Below are 19,938 nucleotides of genomic sequence, written 5' to 3'. Positions count from 1 at the left end.
ATGATTACTTCCAATAATCTTTAGTTGGTTTGGTGGACATGAATTCTTTTAACCTGTTTGTAGAATACTTTTTCCTTTCTGCCTCAACTGTGCCTGATAGTTTTGCTGGGTATAGTAGCCTAGGGTGACATCTGTGGTGGTTTGGAAGGTAGAGCACGTTGTTCCAGGGTCTTCTGGATTTCAACATTTCCATTCGATTGTCTAGTAGAGCTCAAAGGACACACTCTGCTAACAGCTCCCCTTCAAGGTTCTGCCCTGCTAAACTCTACAGTAACAGCCTGAATAGTTTTTAAATCACAGAGGTGGCGACGCTGTGTTAGAGCAGTAATAAGAAATGAATACTGTGATCTGGGAAACAGAGAATTACCCCAAATGAAAAGCCTTCCAAGAAGCCAAGTTTCACTCTTCTCATACTGAAAAATAGCCTAGACACAATCATCCAACTTCACCAGCGGTTTTAAAAAAGGGCCTAGGGGTGTGTGTGTGTAGAATTCCATTCTGGCAAATTTTCACACTAGGTCTTATCCTAGTGTTCCCGTCCTTAACTCCCACCCCCATATGTAAAATAATAGACACACTGCTTATTTGACGAAAGCCCATTCATTTCTGTCTCACTTCCTTTCGGTACTTCCGTCTTTGCTAAGTTCTCACAATGTTGAATGTTAAGGTTCAGTGACCGTCAAGGCCCTGTTTTCTCTTCAGGGACATTGACTTTGGAATGCTTGTGTTACTGCAGTTGTCCTGTAATGACCTCAGTGAAGCTTCCTGGTATATTCATTCCTCAGTATAAACAGCTGATTAGTTCTTCAGCTTGTGAGTTACCTTATGCAACATTGACAATGGAGCATAGATGACCAAAGACCTTACAACTAAGTCAACTGTCTAGATTTTTCAAGTTCTCATTATGACCTAAGTTTCAACAACTTTGTTGAAAGAGTGAAATTTGTTTACTTAATTTGTTAGTTTAGACAGTGTATTAGATTTCTTTCAACATAATGAAGTATTTCAAGCAATTAGTTTATAAATAGGTAATTTGGAACCAGCCTTATAAAGGTTCCCATACACTCCCAATTGGTCAATCAATTTGGGCTTCTAGTGAGGCAACATGTTAGGGTACAAGTGAATGAAGAAGTAGACTACTCAGCTCCTGGCCAGAAAAGCAAAGGAGAAAAAGGAAGAAAGAAAAGAGGAAGGAATCAGGTCCCACAGTTCCCTCTGAGACCACATCCACAATGATATAAGACTTTCATATTAACCTGCACATCACCTATTAACAATTCAACCTTTAGGAAAAGCCTTGTTAAGGCATGGGCCTAGAGATGCCAACCAATGCCCAAGCTATAGAAGATGTTCATCTTCATTGTTCAACTGCTAAAGTGATTCCTTGGTTGATTCAGAGATGATAAAAATTTGTATCTCAACAGGACAACACAGCCTTTTACGATATGTTTATTACTGAAATTTAACAAGCACACTGTAAAACACATCATGGAAAAATGAATTATTTAATAGATATTAATATAGTCATAGACTTGTCCAATCATTACCATTTATCTACTTTCAAATACTTTCATTATTCCGAAAAGAAAACAGGTACCATTTCTTCTACTCACCCTTGCCCAAGTCACTGACAATTGCTAATTTCTCATTTGCTGAATTGTGGACATTTTACTTAAACTAAGTCATTGAATTAAAAAAAAAAAAAAAATCTTTGGTGGCTGGCTTCTTTCACTTAGCAAACTCTTCCCCTTAGCTCATCCGTGTTGTAAGATGCAATAGCTACATTGTGACTGAATAATATTACGTAGTCTGCATGCACGTTTTACACATTTACTTTTCAATAAATATTTGAACTCTTTCCAGCTAATATGGATATAACATTCCTAAAATAATTTCTATTGTGGGAGATATGTTAATTTGTTTTCAGTCTTACTGGATATACACTTAAGAGTAGGATTGTTGGATTAAATGACAACCCATGTGTTAATGCTTCTTCATTCCTTTGTCGTGAAGGTTACTATAGCCATCCTGCTAGGTCGTCTCACTGTGGCTTTATCCTTATCTGTGTAATCAGTAATGACACCGGACGTCTTTTGGCACATAGTATTGTTTATTTATGTCTCTGTTACAGAGAGATGTCTCTCTCTAAAATTTTAATCATTTTTTAAGGTTGAGGAGAACATGGTATTTTGGACTAAATGACAGGCTAGAAATTGGATAGACATAAAAGCACTAGTCAGAGTCTAGTCTCATTTTCTTACACTAGCTTATTTTAGATTATCACGCCATCTATGGTATCCTCTGGTTCACAGTAGTCAAGTTTAGGACTTGAACAGTAAAATACATGGTGAAATTATTCTTTTTTCCCCTGAATGCTTTTGAGGGGGAGGATACGGAAATGACTGCTTCCTTTCTGTGAGTCAGTGCTTGGCATTCAACCCACAGCACCCATTTATTTTCTGCTATATTACTATCATATTATTTCATATTTTTTTATAATTATTATCTGACATCTCATTTGTTTGTTAATTATGTTGTCCTTTTGGAAATTTAAAGTCCACGAAGCAAAGACATTGTTGTTTATCACTGTGTGATAAGTGCTAGAAGAGTGCGTGCCATGTGGTAGGCTGAGCTTGGACTACAGGAGCATAGCATTTGCTCCTTGGCAAACACAATGTCCAAAGAAATACGTGACATAGGTAAGAATACTGAGAAGATTGCTAGGTTTTCCCATGTCAGACCTGTAGTTACAATCATTCGTATGCTTCTAGAATTTTTATAACATGTTACACATGTATTTAGAAAAAACTAAAACCACAACAATACAAATAAATCAATTTAATGTTTTAAAAATAGGTCATGAGAGAAATAATGCAAAAAGCCCCAAAAGGCAAGACAGGAGTAGACAAAGAGATCTACCACAAGGAAAATATCATTGCAGTCTTCAATGTTCTTTTGACATCCTCTTCTCCTGGTCTGTGGCATTCTTAGATAAGTACCACAGGAAGCTAAAACTTAGCTCCAGTGAAAATACTCCTTCCCTTAGGAAGTAAACCTCACACTCCTCCAACACTTGAAAATGTGAGCTCAGTTTAAGAAAAAAGTCTTAAATTCATTTGCTATTTGGTTATGTTCTAATGAAACTTACTTTGCTCAATAGAAGCTGTCATCCAGCATTAGATGATGATGATGAGGAGGAGGAAGATAGATAGATAGATAGATAGATAGATAGATAGACAGATGATGATGGTGGTGATAGATAGATAGATAGATAGATAGATAGACAGATGATGATGGTGGTGATAGATAGATAGATAGATAGATAGATAGATAGATAGATAGATAGATACTTCACCATCAAAACACTACCTTAAGGTAAAAAAAATGGTTGATGACATTTCAAGTTGAACCATAAATAAAGCAATAGTCTCTATTTTAATATTTGAAACATATGTGTAAATCAACACTAGTAAGAGTATATAAAGAAGGTAATTTCATATTGATTAAGGGAATAATCAATCAAGAAATCATTACAAGTTTTAAGCATTTACACACTGAACATCTGATTTTATAAAACAAATATTAATATATATAAGTTCATATATTCACCCCAACATAGTAATGTAAGGTAGCTTCAATACCACGCATTCATTGAAAGGTCACCTAACCAAAATTAAATACAGAAACATTGGCGTTAAACAAGCACAGGAAAATCGAGTTACTTTTCTTATTCTTCCTAACCACAAAGCTAGGAGTCAACCAACAGAAAAACCATAAAAAATACAGACTTGTGGACACTAATCAAAACATGCCTGACTAAGGACAGGATCATTGAAGAAATCAAGAAAGAAATTTATAGGTTTCTCAACTCAAATGAAAGGAAAACACAGCATAACAAACCTGTGTGGTAAAGGAGAGCAATCCTAAGAGGAAACAAGGCATGGTGATGCATACATTTAATCCCAGCTCTAGGGAGGTAAAAGCAGGCATATGGTTGTGAGTTCAAGGCCAGCCTGGTCTACAAAAAGAATCCAGAACAACCAAGGCTAAACAGAGAAATCCTGCCTCAAAAAAACAAGAAAAAAAGAAAGAAAGAAAGAAAGAAAGAAAGAAAGAAAGAAAGAAAGAAAGAGTTCTAAACACAGCTAGGCATGGTAGCACACCTTTAATCCCAGTACATGGAAGGCAGAGGCAGGTGGCTCTCTCTGAGTTCAAGACCAGCTTGGTCTACAAAGCAAGTCTAGGACAGCCAGGGCTACACAGAGGAATCTTGTTTCAAGAAATCCTGTCTTGAAAAACCTTAAAAAAAAAAAAAAAAAAAAGATTAAATGTTCATGTTACAAACATTAGCTAGATCTCAAATTAGTAACTTAAAAATACATCTTAAGACCTTGAAAAAACAATAACAAATCAAGTCCGAATCTAGTAGACAGAATATAATTATATCAGGACATATATGTTAAATAGAGCTGGTGATGGTAGCACTCGTCTTTAGTCCCGTCCCAGCACTCTGAAGGAGGCTGGGGAAGGCAGATTTCTGAGTTCAAGGACAGCCTGGAATGGGTTCTAGGACATTCAGGGCTACACAGAAAAACCTTGCCTCAGAGAACTCAGAACCAAAAAAGAAAGAGCAAGAGGAGGAAAGAAGAACGGAAGAAATAAAGAATGAATGGGTGAAAGAAAAAGAAAAAAGTGAAGTAGGACTTAAAAATAAAAGAATTAATTAACATGGAGTTGGTACTTTGGAAAAAAAGACTTTAGACTCTGAGTCAAATTAGTTGCTTGTGCACTCTAGAGACTAGACCATGGTAAACTGCAGTCTCAGATGTCAGATATCAAGACACAAGAGCTCAGAGCTGTGTAGCTGGGCTTTGGTTTCCCTCTAGTGTGGTTTTTTTTCGGCCTTGGCTCTTACTTTCTGGCATAAAAACATTTAACTTATATCTGAATTGTATTTTCTAGGAGCATGCAGGTAAGAGCCCTTGTCTGTGTGATCACTGGTTTGTTGGGGTTGTGGTGCTGGGGATTAGGCCCAGGGCCTTGTACTTGCTAGGGAAGCACTATATTGCTGAGTGATAGCTCTAGCCAAACTTTAAATTTGTGGACTGCTTGAATCGTTTCAAAGACTATGGTATCTTTTTAAAATATATTTTATTAATTTATTTATATTACATCTCAATTGTTATCCCATCCCTTGTATCCTCTCATTCCTCCCTCCCTCCCATTTTCCCCTTACTCCCTTCCCCTATGACTGTGACTGAGGGGGATTTCCTCCCCCTGTATATGCTCATAGGGTATCAAGTCTCTTCTTGCTAGCCTGCTATTCTTCCTCTGAGTGCCACCAGGTCTCCCCATCCAGGGGACGTGGTCAAATATGGGGCACCAGAGTTTGTGTGAAAGTCAGACCCCACTCTCCACTCAAAGTCCAACCAATGCCTGGCCCAACCTGAACCCACCCATGGAAGAGAGCAGATCTCTAAAACGCTTAATGATATTCTGCTATGTTCCCAGACAGGAGCCTAACATAGCTGTCCTCTGAGAGACTCCACTCCACCCAGCAATGGAACAAAACAGATGCTGAGACACACAGTCCAACATTGGGTGAAGTTAGGGAGTCCTGTAGAAAAGTGGCAGTAAGAATAGAAGGACCAGGAGGAGACAGGAGCTCCACAAGACCAACTGAGCCAACTAAACAGGGCCCAGAGGGTCTTGTTGAGACTGAAGCACCAATGAAGGACCATGCATAGACTGGACCTAGGACCCGTATACAGCTGTAGCCGATGGGCATTCAGGCTTCATATGGGTCCCCTAGAAAGGGGAATGGGGCTGTCTGGGACATGGACTGTGTTGCCTGCCTTTTGATCACTTCACCATGGCAGGGCTGCCTTGCCAAGCCACAAGGGAAGAGGATGCGCTAAGTCCTGATGTGACTTGATGAGCTGGGGTGGGTGGCCTGGGGGGAAGGTCTCTCTTTTTCTGAGGAATAGGGAAGGGGGGAAGAGAGGAGGGAGGGGGCTACAACTGGGATGTAAAGTGAATAAATAAATACATTTTTAAGAAGCTGGATTGTGTTTTATGTTGTTATTTTAACATTAGATCTTGGCAAGAAGACGTGAGGTTATAGATAATAGTGACACATTTGTGTGTCGAATTGACAAGGGGTCCATTTTGCTGGTTAACTTTTGTCAATTCGACACAACCTGAGACCTGGGAGCATCAAGCGAGGAAGTATTTCAATCAGATGAGCCAGTGGCCATATCCATAGGAACATTTTCTTGAAGGCCTAGCTGAATGGGGGCGGGGCCAGTCCTGAGCAGGTGGTCCTGGGCTATATAATAAAGCAAGCTGAGAGAGCAATGAATACAAAACCAATAAGCAGTGTTCCTCCTGGGCCTCCAAGTTTCTCTGAGTCCTGCACTCGCTTGCGTGGATGATGGGCTGTGTGTAACCTCGATGCCAGGTCAACACCTATAATCCCAGCACTGACGGGGCTCAGGCAGGGCAATGTCAAATTTAAGGCCAGCCTAGACTACAAAGGTGAAACTTTCTCTCAAAGCAAAAATAAAACAAAATTTAAGATTCATTTTGTTACTGTTTCTCTCACTTTTAATCTGTTGGAGTTGTGGCTTTTCCTCTAATGTTTTGTTTTTATATATAATTTCAAAGTTTTTGTTGGCACATTAGCTGTACAAAGAATTTCATTAAGACATTTGCATACATGCTTATAATGTAATTATGTTTTCTTTACCTCCTCTGTTATTCTCTCTTACTCCTTTTCCACTTTTCCTCTCTTCTGTTTCCTCTTCTACTTCTCTAGTCTCACCCTTTGTACTTCCATGTCTTATTTTTCTCCCTATATGACAGAATAAAAAGAACTCTTTGCGGAGCTATTTCTTTCACAATTTCCTGCAAAGGACGTAATCTCAGTCGTCTTTGTGGCTGACTAAAAGTCCTTGGTGTGTGTTTATACTACATTCTCTCTAGTTGTTCAACATTCATGGACTTCTACACTGACTCCATAATTTGCCTATTACAAATAGTGCAGAGATAAATGTGGGTGCATAGAATCTCTATGGCAACACAATCTGATTCTTTTTGAGTATATGCATAGAAATGTTGTGTCTGTATTTATGTTCTATTTGCAGTTTTTGGGTAGCTCCATATTTACTTCCCTAACAACTACTCTAATTTCTATTCTCACTAGCAAAGAATAAGGTTCCCTTTTCCTTCACATCTTCACCAACATTTGCTGTCTTTTCCTCAATGATAGCCATTCTGGGGTTCAGCGAACTTCTGATGTAGTGGTCATTTGAAGTCTCTTGATGGCTAAGCGTGGTGAATTTTTTTCATGCATTTATTAGGTATTTATCATTATTCACTCAACAAATCTCTGTTCAGTTAAATTGCTGAGTTATTGACAGGATAATTTGCTCTTTTATTGTGCTGTGATCTGGATATTTATACCTCCTGTGTTCACATGTTGAGATCTTAACTCCTATGGTATAGGATTAAGAGAAGAGGCCATTGGGAAGTGATTACGGCAGAAGGGTGAAAGAGTCATGTGTGGGATCATTGCCTTTCTAAAGGGGACTCCAGAGAGTCCTTTTCAACCACAGAAGGAAACAACAAGAAAATAGAAGGTAGCAGCACAGGAAACAGCCCTTGCCAGAACTTCACCATGTTTGCATTCTTGTTTTAAAATCCCAACCACTAGAACTGTGAACGATGGATTCCTGTTATCCACAAAGGCCTCACTTCAATAAGTAAGTATCACAGATCTCACCCAGATTCCCACAGTATCACAGTTTTACATTTACTTTATCTCTCATTTCCCCCCTGACTCATTGAAGTGTAAGTAACAGAATGATGTCGATTCATCACTAAATCCTTCACAGCTGATTGAATCTATTCTGCTACCTGGTGAGTCTTAAAAGTCTCTGGAATATGAAGGATGGTTTGATAGTTGATGTCAATTGTTAACTTGACAGAAGCTGTGTCACCTGGGAGATGAGCCTCTGAGCATGCTTGAGGGTTTGGGGTGGTGGTGGTGGTGGTTATCTTGATTACATTAATTGAAATGGGAAGACCCACCCACTGTGGGTGACGCCATTCCCTAGGCATTGGTTTCTGGACTCTATGGGAGTGGAGGAAGTGAGCTGCACACCAGCATCTATGATCTATGTGTGCATTCTTTACTCTCTGCTTCTTAGCTGGGGAGACAATGTCACTTGCTGCCTCAGGCTCTGGCTGCTGTGATAACCCCATGCAATGATAACCTAAGACCTTGAATGGAAAACTGAAATAAACTCTTCCCCGCTTCAAGTTGCTTTTGTCAAAGCCTTTGATTACAACAATAGGAAAAGAAACAGAAACAGATGAGACTCATAAACGCTCTCCTGAGCTTTCAAGTTAACACTGGATTCAAGTTTCTACTGGTTGGAACCCTTCAAGATTTTGAAGCAGTTTTTAGATGCCCCTAAAAGAAGAAAAAGAGGAGGAGGAGGAGGAGGAGGGAGGAGGAGGAGGAGGAGGAGGAGGAGGAGGTAACAACTTTCAACTCTGCCAGGTGCTTTTTCCCCCCAATGCAAAACTACTCCACCATGAAAAAAAATTCCTCTCATCTTAGCTGCTGACCTAATTCAGCAGAGTACACCCTATTAAAAATGTATTAAACATCAGCTCATGGAAGCACTAGATCAAATGGACCCACAAGGGTAATGCTCAACGGGCAGGTTTCCAGTACATAAAGAAGCATAGCTTTGAGTCAGGAAAGAGGCTGATGTGGGAAAAGGCTAAAAACAACATGAACTTGAGGATAAAAGCATTCTCCACAACAGCATAAACTGTAGGGGAGTGGGCTTAAATGTAAAGTCAGAAATAACACACACTCCATTGAATAAGCACCTTCCACTTGGCGCTCATCCTCACATTTACATTTGTTTCTTCCTTTTGTCAGCTAAGTGCAGATCCAAGAGTAGGAGCTCACACTTGTCTAACCGGAGAGTCTCTTAGTAAGGAACTAAAACAAAAGAATGAACACAAAATAAAGAAGAAAGCTGTATACTTATGTAGGATGACTACTTAAATCTAAATGAATTTTAAATGCTAAAAATATAACACAAAATCAACAAAATGGGTTTTCTTCAGTGTACCTGACAGACCAGTGTTATATTTTGTCTCTGTGCTTAAAAAGATCTGAATCATTTTAAGCACAGAACAGAAAAACAACTCCATCTTATGTCTAGCATCTTAACTAATATTTCTGTCAGCAGCCAAGTTCCTTTAATGGGGCTAACTTTAAGCGATTGCTTTAAACTTCTGCTTTTAGCCATCACCTTCATCCTATGACAGCGCAGGCAAAAATTTTCGATTGCTTGATCAGATTATTAATCACAAGTCATTCTAAATCTGTGCTCTTTGCTACAGAAGGCACAAAGGATCCTGGGATGTTAGGAACAGACAACAAAGATGAATGGGGGCAGTAAGAGCAGAGAAGGGAAAACACAAGTGAGTGAGTTGCTGAACTCGTCTCTGCTGAACATTGGCCCAGAGGCTTTGGTAGCTTCTTCCCTTCTTCCATCCATTATGAAATATATCCGAATGCCAAAAGGCAGGCCCACTTCCACTGTTGAAGAAACAGATCTAAAAATACACAGCCAGTAGATGAGAAGGACCAGCCCAAGACAATCCACTTTTAGGTTAACTGGAAAGGGGCAGCAAGCACAGATGGAGGGTGTTAGTTTATCTTTGCTTCAAAAACAAAGGCCAGAACATATAAATGCCATCAACTGTTGACTATTCTCAAACCAAAATTCCTGGTTTCATATTTAAGGCTGTGCCCATTTAGAACAAAACACATTCATTTGGGTTTCGTGGTTTGGGAAAAGGATAACCGGGAGGAGGTGGAAGCCACGGTGGAGAATTCCTGGGCAATGGGTTGCAGGCCTGTGGAGATCACCGTGCAGGCAGCTCTTGCACCATCATAGTCAAAATAGCAACATGACCACAAATAATTCAAAGCCGGAACCATTTTTTTCCCACCAGTTCAAACTCCCCTTCTTCTCTCAGATGGCTCAGGCAATCCTCCCTCCTCTACAAAGCTTCCCTTTGCTGAAGCAGTGAGAGCTGTCTTTGCTCTCTAGTTGATAGGAACACACAATTCCCATGGTTCCCTTATGACTCCTTTAAATGCCTGCTCTGTTGAAGCATAATGCAAATCCTTCTATGCTGTGTCTATTTGATGCTTGCTGCTTAGGGCATTCACCTTTATATCCCGTAGGCCCTTCTAACTTAATGGAAATTCCACATTGAATTCAAAAGCCTGTTGTTGCTTAGCAAAAAATTTCTACCCTAGTAGAGAAAGGTTTGTCAGTAACACACCAGAATGAATTAGAGACTACATGGACATTTTAGAGAAAATTAGAACAAAGTAACAGTTAACGAATGAAGGCATCCTCACGGTGTGTATGCTTGCCAGCTTTTCCTCTTTATCTTCTCTTGGACACTTCGGCCTCACATAGGACCAGTCTCAGCAATCCAGATAACACTTGTTTTCCCTGAAGGAAACATTCTGACTTCTTTATCCATTTTTTTTCCATGTCTAAACAGATATGTGTATAAAAGACAACATAAGTATACTCACACTTTAAACAATAATGAAAATATAGCCATGTGCATTTACTTTGAGAAATAGAACCGAGGGCTAGAGGGAGAGTTTGCCAGTTAAGAGCCCTTACTACTACTCCTAGTAGGCCTGGGTTCAGTTCCTAGAACCTACCAGATGGATCACAGCTGCCTGTAACTCTACATTTATGGGTCAGGTGCTCTGGCCTCCTCAGGTACAGGTATTCACACTCAGGCATATATTAAGAATAAATCTGTAAAGGAAGATGTGTTTCATAGGTGAGAGGAGAGCCCATGGGTGCCGGAATGAGTGATTCCAGCCTCTCACCACCTGGCTATTCCTGCCTTTCAGAAGAAAGCTTTCAGGTTCCAGGGAAGGCTCAGTTCTGGTCACCTGACTCCTGGGATCAAGAGAAATGGTTGCATCTTCCAGTCCATGGCTCTACCCATCTCCCAAGAGGAAATTGACCAGACCTCAGGAGCATACAGGATCTTACTCTAAGATGGTGGCACATAGTCTGCATGGTGTCTGGGAAACTTGAGCTCAGAGACCACAGAGCTAGTGACAGGAGCTGCTGATTTGGCAGTTCCCCTAATGTGAGGTGGGCTCCTGTTTTCCTGAGGAGACCTGCTGGTCCTCAGGATCATACAGACTATACACCCTGACTCCAATCCCTTGCTTGTGAGTCTAATTGGGGCACAGCCACCTGAGGAGAACTGCACACTATTCCCTAAGATCCAGCAGCCTGTCTGAAACCATACCCACATCCTGAGGAGGGATGCTCCAGGAACATCCAGCCTCCTGTCCAGGGCTCTTCTTGGACCTTTGAGAAATCCAGTGGGAACTAGGAACAACCAGTGAAGGCCAGAGACACCAGATGACTAAAGGACAGCATAAGAACACAATCAACAAAATCCAGGGCGGTGAGGCAACTCCAGAATTCAATTATCTCAGTAGAAGCAGGCCTGGACTTACGATATCTTAAATCTATGCTTTTGAAGACATTTAAAGAGGAAATGAATTAATTATTTTTTAAAAATACAAGAAAATACAGTCAAACAAATAGATGACATTAGAGAGGAAATGAACAAATCACTTAAAGAAATAAAAGAAAATACAAAAAAAACAGGGGAAGGAAATGAATAAAATGGTCCAAGACCTGAAAATGGAAATAGAAAAAAAAAATAAAGAAAACATGAATTGAGGAAATCCTGGAGATGGAAAACTTTGGGGGAAAAACAGGAACTACAAGGTAAGCTTCATCAACAGAATTTAAGAGATGAATGAAAGAATTTCAGATACAGTAGAAAAAATAGATCCATCTGTCAAAGAAAATGTTAAACCTAAAAAATACCTGAGACAAAACATCAAAGGAATCAAGGATACTATGAAAAGACAAAACCTACAAATAATATGAATTGAAGAAAGAGAAGATTCCATCTCCAAGGTCCAAAAAATATTTTCAACAAAATCAATAGACAAAAATGCCCCAACCTGAAGAAAGAGATGCCTATAAACATACAAGAGGTCTAGAGAACTACAAATAGATTAGACTAGAAAAGAAAATCTTCCTGCCACACAATAATCAAAACACTACATGAACATGTTAAAAACTGCAAGGGAAAAGGGCCAAGTAACATATAAAAGCAAAGCTATCAGAATTAAGCATGACTTCTCAACAGAGACTCTAAATGCCAGAAGGGCATGGACAAATGTCTTGCAGACACTAAGAGACCACAGATGTAAACCCAGACTACTATACCCAGCAAAACTTTCAACCACCATAGATGAAGAAAACGAGATACTCCATGACAAAACCAAATTTAAACAATATATATGAATAAACCCAGCCTTATAGAAGATACTAGAAGGAAAAGTCTATACAAAGGAAGTAAACTATACCCCGGAAAACACAGGAAATAATGCCACTGCAGCAAAACCAAACCAAGAAAAACACACAAACTACAACCACCATCAAAAATAGGAAATAGCAATCATTGGTCATTAATAACTCTCAACATCAATGTACTTAATTCCCCAATAAAAAGACACAGGCTAGCAGAATGGATGCATAAACAGGATTGATCATTCTTCTTCATAGATGAAACACACTCTAGTAACAAAGACAGACATTACCTCAAGGTAAAGGGCTAAGAAAATTTTCCCAAGAAAATGGATCCAAGAAGCAAGATGGAGTGGCCATTCTAATATCTAATAGACTTTCAATTAAAATTAATAAAAAAAGATGAGGAAGGACACTTCATCAAAACAGAAATCCATCAAGATGACATCTCAATTCTGAACATCTATGCCCCCAAATACAAGGGCACCCACATTTGTAAAAGAAACATTATTAAAACTTAAATCACACATCGATCCCCACATATTAATAGTGGGAGACTTCAGCACCCCACTCTCACCAAAGGACAGGTCATACAGACATAAACTAAACAGAGAAATAATTAAACTATCAGATGCCATGAATCAAATGGAACATTTCACCCAAACACAAAGGAATATACATTCTTCTCAGCAACTCACAGAGCTTTCTCCAAAGTTGACCATATACTTGGTCACAAAGCAAGCCTCAACAGATAAAAGAAAATTGAAATAATCTCTTGTATCTTATCAGACCACCATGTATTAAAGCTAGATTTCAACAACAACAAAAACAAGAGAAAACTACAAACCCATGGAAACTGAAAAACTCTCTACTCAATGACCACTGGTTCAGGGATGAAATAAATAAATAAATAGATTTTCTAGAACTCAATGAAAATGAAACGACAAACTTATAGGACATAATGAAATCTGTGAAAAGGGGGAAAGCTCATAGCACTAAAAGCCTTCATAAATAAATTATAGAGTTCTCATACTAGCAATTAAAAGTATCCCTAAAAGCTGTAGAACAAAAACAAGCAAGCACACCCAAGAGGAGTAGACTTCAGCAAAATATCAAATCAGGGTTAAAATCAGTAACTTAGAAATAAAAAGAGTAATACAAAGAATCAAGGAAACCAAGAGCTGGTTCTTTGAGAAAATCAACAAGATAGACAATCCCCTAGTGTCTTGACGTGCTGGGATGGATTGGTGGAGGGACTCCCTTTTTCTAAGGATGGGGGTATTGAAGAAGATGGTGTGGGAGGGAGGGACCAGAAGGAGAGGAGGGAGGGGGCTGCTATTGGGATGTAAAGTGAATATATAAATTAAAAATAAATTTAAAAAGAAAAAAAGAATAAATCTTTTTAAAACCCCGTTATTTAATGAAATAGAATCTCAGGTCCTTGGGTGTCCCTTCCCAATCCCACGCCTACTCTTTCACTTCCCAGCTAATCCTGAGCTCTGCTCCTGTGTTGTATTCATCTCAAGTGTTACTACTCTTTAGTGTTGCTTTATCCTTATTATTATGTAGTTTGCTTTTTCTTTACAATGCAGCACACTCACAAGCCTAATGGAAAAAAAGTCACTTCTCCCCCTCAGAGGAGACATATCCTCAGAAAGAAATGAGCTGACAAAGGTGTTGAAGCTTGGTATGGCTTCCTGGTCCCTGGAAATTTGTGTAGGTCCATGGTAGGGGAGTCAGAGGAGACCAAGGTTGGAAGAAGGCATAAGCAAGCCAGGGCATGGGCAGGGCTGGAGCTGGCCTGATGGCTGCAAGTCAGGATGCGCAGTCCTCTCTCTTTTGAATGCACTCTTCTGCTCCAAGGGCAGATGCAAGATCCTTTTATTATCTGTGAGACACTCAAGGGCTACTTAACACCTGGGAACCCAAAGGACATTCAAGCAGGCTGGCTCCGTCTTGCTCTTCAAAATGGAATCCAGCAGGGGTCATCTTCCACTAAATCACTGACACCCACACAGGCAGTGCTGTGCCCAGGGTCAACTTTCCCCTCCCTTTGCACTCTATGCTTACTTCATCATTGACAGCTCTTACCCAACCAGCTAAGCTCTTCCTTATTAAACTGGGTGTTTTCTCAATGGGCAGATTATCTTATTTTTTTAATAGATTAGCTAATGTTTGGTCTAGTATATAAATTTGAACAAACCTCAGTCTCTTGAAAAGTAACATCTGTAAAATTTGTGTTCTTGGTTCTCTGACTTTACTAAGAGTAGAACATTCTGAATCTCTCTCATTTTTTAAGCTATCTAGTGAGTTAATTATTTTTAATTAATTAATTAACTTTACATTTCAGTCATAGCCCCTCCCTCCTCTCTCCTCCCAGTCCCACTCTCCCTCTCTTTTCCCACTATTGCCCTTCCCCTAACTCATCAAGTTGCATCAGGATGGAGCATCCTCTTCCTCAGTGACCTGGCAAGGCAGCCCTGTCAGGGAGAAGTGACCAAAAAGCATGGAACACAGTCCTTATCAGAGACATCCCCTATTCCCCTTACTAGAGGGCCCACGTGAGGACCAAACCGCCCCTCAGTTACATATGTGTAGGAGGCCTTGGTCTGGTCCATACATGGTCCTTGGTTGGTGCTTCAGTCTCCACAACTGCTCCCCGCCCTCCCCCCCAGGACCCAGAATAGCTGGCTCTGTTGGTCTTCTTGTGGCGATCCTGTCCCCTCCAGGTCCTTCTATCCTTATGCACTCCCTCCCCAGCCCCACACTCTTGCACAAGGCTCTCTGTGCTCTGCCCAATGTTTGGCTGAGAGTCTCAGCATCTGTCCCAATCTATTGCTGGATGGAGACTCTCAGAGGTCAGCTATGATAGACTCCCATCTGAAAGCATAACAGAGTGTCATTAATAGTGTCAGGGATTGTCTCTTTTCCTTGATGTGGGTCTCTAGTTTGGCCAGACATTGGTTGGATATTTCCTCTATCTCTGCTCTATCTTTATTCCTGCACATCTTGTAGGAAGAGTAAATTAAATATACCCCATCATACAACAAGGACATTTGCTCAGCTATGTTCATAGCAACTTTATTCATATTAGCCAGTAACTGAAAACAACCCAGATATTCCTCAACTGGAGAATGGATAAACAGTAGTACATTTATACAATGAATACTACTCAGCAATTAAAACAAGGAAATTTGCAGGCAAATGGATGGAACTAGAAAAGATCATCCTGAGTGAGGTAATCCAGACCCAGAAAGACACACATGGTATGTACTCACTTATAATCAGATATTATCCATGTAGTATAGGATTACAATACTATGATTCACAGACCCCCCCAAAAAACTAAATATCAAGGAGGGCACAAGGGAGGATGTTTAAATCTCACAAAAAAAAAAAAAAAAAAAAAAAAAAAAAAAAAAAAAAAACTTTTAAATCTCTCTTATGTCAAATTGGTTATTTGAATTCTCTGGCATCTTCTGTGCTTTTGGCCCAGCACATCTCACAGGGGTTCAGTTCCTGTGTCTTCCACAGGTCAGAAGACCTTTGTAGCTGTAGTGCACAGAAAATAAATGGTGTGCCAAATAGAATTTTTCACTTCAATTTGTGTATATATTATATATAACAAATTAAAACATGTTTTTATAATTTTCTTCCCCTCTATGGTAAAACTAGAGATTATTTTTACTTTCATCATTAGGAAATTAGCAGCCCATAAACTAAGAATTTACAGAAAAGGCAACTATATTTCAATTAAACTTTTCTAGTATTAACTTTCTTCAAAAACACCTTTACTACTTTTAGCTATCTTTAAGGTAAAAGCTGATAAAAATATATTAAAATATCAGGCATTACCCCACCATGCAGATGAAAAATATTACCTTGTATGTTCTTTCAGTGATGGATGGAATCATTGTGGATGTGGTAGGTCTGGGTTTGGGATTTGTCCCTGCGGCTCGGACTCAGGACCTTGAGCGCAAGTATGTGATCTCTTGCTGAGCAACAATCTAGCCTTATGTTGCTCTTCTTTTTATTTATTCATATATTGATGTGCAGGGATGTTTTGACTACATATGTGTCTGTTCATTGCCCAGTGCCTAGAGAGGCCAGGAAGAGGTCATGAAATGCCCTGGAAATTGACTTACAGATGGTTGTGAGCCACTATGTGAGTGCTGAGAATTAAACGTGGGTCCTCTGAAAGATCAGGCAGTGTCCTTAACCACTCAGACACCCCCTACCCTCATATTACTTCTTTTTTTTTATTAATTTATTCTTGTTACATCTCAATGGTTATCCCATCCCATATTACTTCTTAAGAAGATGTTTTCATGCAATATTTACCAAGTATCTTACCATTCCAATAAATACACTTTTAAATTTCTTTAATATGTATATGTAGGAAAACAGACTCTCTCTCTATATATATGTATATATAATGTGTATGTATGTATGTATGTATGTATAAACTACAAACACCAATATTTAAAAATTATATTTATGAGAGAAAATTAGGTTTTCTGGGTCTAGCCACATTTTAAAAATTTTTTTATTAATTTATTCTTGTTACATCTTAATGGTTATCCCATCCCTTGTATCCTCCCATTCTTCCCTCCCTCCCATTTTCCCCTTATTCCCCTCCCCTATGACTGTTCCTGAGGGGGATTTCCTCCCCCTGTATATGCTCATAGGGTATCAAGTCTCTTCTTGGTAACCTGCTATCCTCCTCTGAGTGCCACCAGGTCTCCCCCTCCAGGGGACATGGTCAAATGTGAGGCACCAGAGTTCATGTGCAAGTCATACCCCACTCTCCACCCAACTGTGGAGAATGTTCTGTCCATTGGCTAGATCTGGGTAGGGGTTTAAAATTTACCGCCTGTATTGTCCTTGGCTGGTGCCTTAGTTTGAGCGGGACCCCTGGGGCCAAATCTGCCTATCATAATGTTCTTCTTGTAGGTTTCTAGGACCCTCTGGATCCTTCTACTTTGCTATTCTCCCATGCTTCTCTCATCTAGAGTCCCAATAGGATGTCCTCCCGTCTGTCCCAGTTTCCTGGTAAGTGAAGGCTTTCGTGGGACATGCCCCTTGGGCTAGTATGCAGATACAAGTGAGTATATACCATTTGAGTCTTTCTGCTTCTGGGTTAACTCACTCATTATGATCATTTCTAGCTCAATCCATTTGTCCACAAATTTTGAGAATTCCTTGTTTTTAATAGCTGAGTAGTATTCCATAGTGTATACATACCACAGTTTCTTTATCTATTCTTCTACTGATGGACACTTAGGTTGTTTCCATGTTCTGGCTATTATGAATAAGGCTGCTATGAACATGGTTGAGCAAATTTTCTTGTTGTGTGCTGGAGCATCTTCTGGGTATATTCCAAGGAGTGGAGTAGCTGGGTCTTGAGGAAGCCCTATTCCCCTAGCCACATTTTTAAAACATCAATTCCCCCATTTATATACTTTATAAACAAAAGTTTTCCATAATATTTTTATAATACATGAATGTACATTAAAGCAATTCCATTCAACAAGCATTTCGGTTATTCCAATTATTAGCTAAAAAGACCCTCATAAATATTTCCGTGATTTTATTTTTAGGACTGAGCACAGTGGCCCATGCGTTTCACCCTGGTATTTGGCTGGTAGGGTCAGGTGGATCTCTGTGAGTTTGAGATCAGCCTGAACTACATAAGAAGACCCTGTCTCAAAAAATAAAAAAATGATTTTGTTTTTATTATGCACATGTTTTTATTATGCTTGCATGTATGTGCATCACGTGTATTCAGTGCCTATGGAGACAGAGGAGGGTGTTAGGTCCTCTGGAACTGGAGTTAGAGAAGCTTGGGAGCTCATGTATGTATTGGGAACCTAACCCAAGTCAGGTATAAGAGTAGCAAGTGCTCTTAAGGCCTGAGTCATCTCTCCAGCCCCCATCACAAATATTTTATAAGTAGTGTTTTGTTACCTGATTGCACATATGTGGCCCTGGGACTCAGTTTCTCTACCACTAAGGTACAGCTACAGTTTCATTCTTCTTTTTACCCTAGGATAAACTTCTACATATAGACTTAGTGAGACAAACAGTTTGTACAATTTTAAGGCCATAGTTACATACTGCTAAATATCAGTCCACAAATGTAATTATACCAGCAACATATTTGCCTTTTTCTCTCTGCCCTCACTAATGCTGATGATAATTAAGAGGAAAAAAATGTGTCTGCCAATCTGATTAGGAGACACTTGTCTCCTATATGTTCTCAAGTTTGAATCTTTAATTGGTAGACTGAGTCATCTTTGAAATGTTTTTAGTCATTATCTACTTTCTCCTTTATTTACTGGGGATGCTCTCTGCTCACTTTTCTGATAGGCTGTTTAGTCTTACTGATTTGTAAGTTACTCATGTAACTTATGATGCCAGTCTCTGTCTCATGAGAAGTAAAATAATTGCTTCCCCAGATGTCAGCATGCTACTGCCCTGCCAACCTCTGAGCTTGTTTTACTACACAGGAAAGGAGAGTTAAGTTTGCTAATAAACTGACTTTGAAACAGGGAAGTTGTCAGAGAACAGATTTTGGAGTATATGTTATAAGAGCCTTGGAAGTTTAAAAGAGGCAAAAACAAAATTGAGAACCAGAGAGAAATTGGAAAATGCTGCCTTGCTGGCTTGGAAGACAGAGGAGAGGAGCACAAAGCAGAGATTCCGGTGGCTAGAGGCTGGGAAAACAAGGGAACGTATGTTCCATTAGCATTTTAGCAAACAACATAGCTATGCCAACACATTAGTGCTTGCTCACTGAGGACCACTCAGACTTCTGACCTCTGGCAGTGGCAGTAACAGGTATGCGCTCCTCCAGGCTGGTGGTGGTGTGGTAGTTACAATTGTAAGAGAAAAGTGCTACACATGTTGCAAAGTTTTTCTCAAGTTTTTATACTTAGAATCTTTACAAAGCTTTTTTTGCTCTTAAGCAGAGAGACACAGATTAAGTTTGGTACAAAATAGTTTTAAACTTGGTTTCAAGTTTTTGCAGGGGATTTTTTTAAGGGAGAAAAAAAATACGGATATTATTTGTTTTCTCGTTTCTATCTTTTAACTTCTCTTTTCTTGGAGGTTGTTTGTGGTCAAGGCTAAAAAGATGAGAAAAAGGGTTTGAAGAGACAGCTAAATGATTAAGTTCATTTGCAGTGGATTGGGTTTGGTTTCCAGTACACACTTCATGGAGACTCACAACTGTCTGCAACTCCGACTCTAGTGGATCTAGTGCCTTTAATTCTGGCCTCTGTGGGCACCTACACTAATGTTCATGTCATGTACTCAGGCAATTTTTAAAAAGTGACATCAAGAAAGGCTGAAGAGATGCTGAGACAAGGGTCATTTCATGACATTTTCTTGAAAAAATGTAAAGAAATATCTAATTTGGTGAACCGGTGAGTTAATTGTAGCTACTGACAACAGCATTGCTTTGCCTCTT

Source organism: Acomys russatus, chromosome 24, assembly GCF_903995435.1.
Source record: "Acomys russatus chromosome 24, mAcoRus1.1, whole genome shotgun sequence".
NCBI lineage: Eukaryota > Metazoa > Chordata > Mammalia > Rodentia > Muridae > Acomys > Acomys russatus.
The sequence above is the reverse complement of the archived record's forward strand: the minus strand, read 5'-3'. Positions refer to the sequence as shown.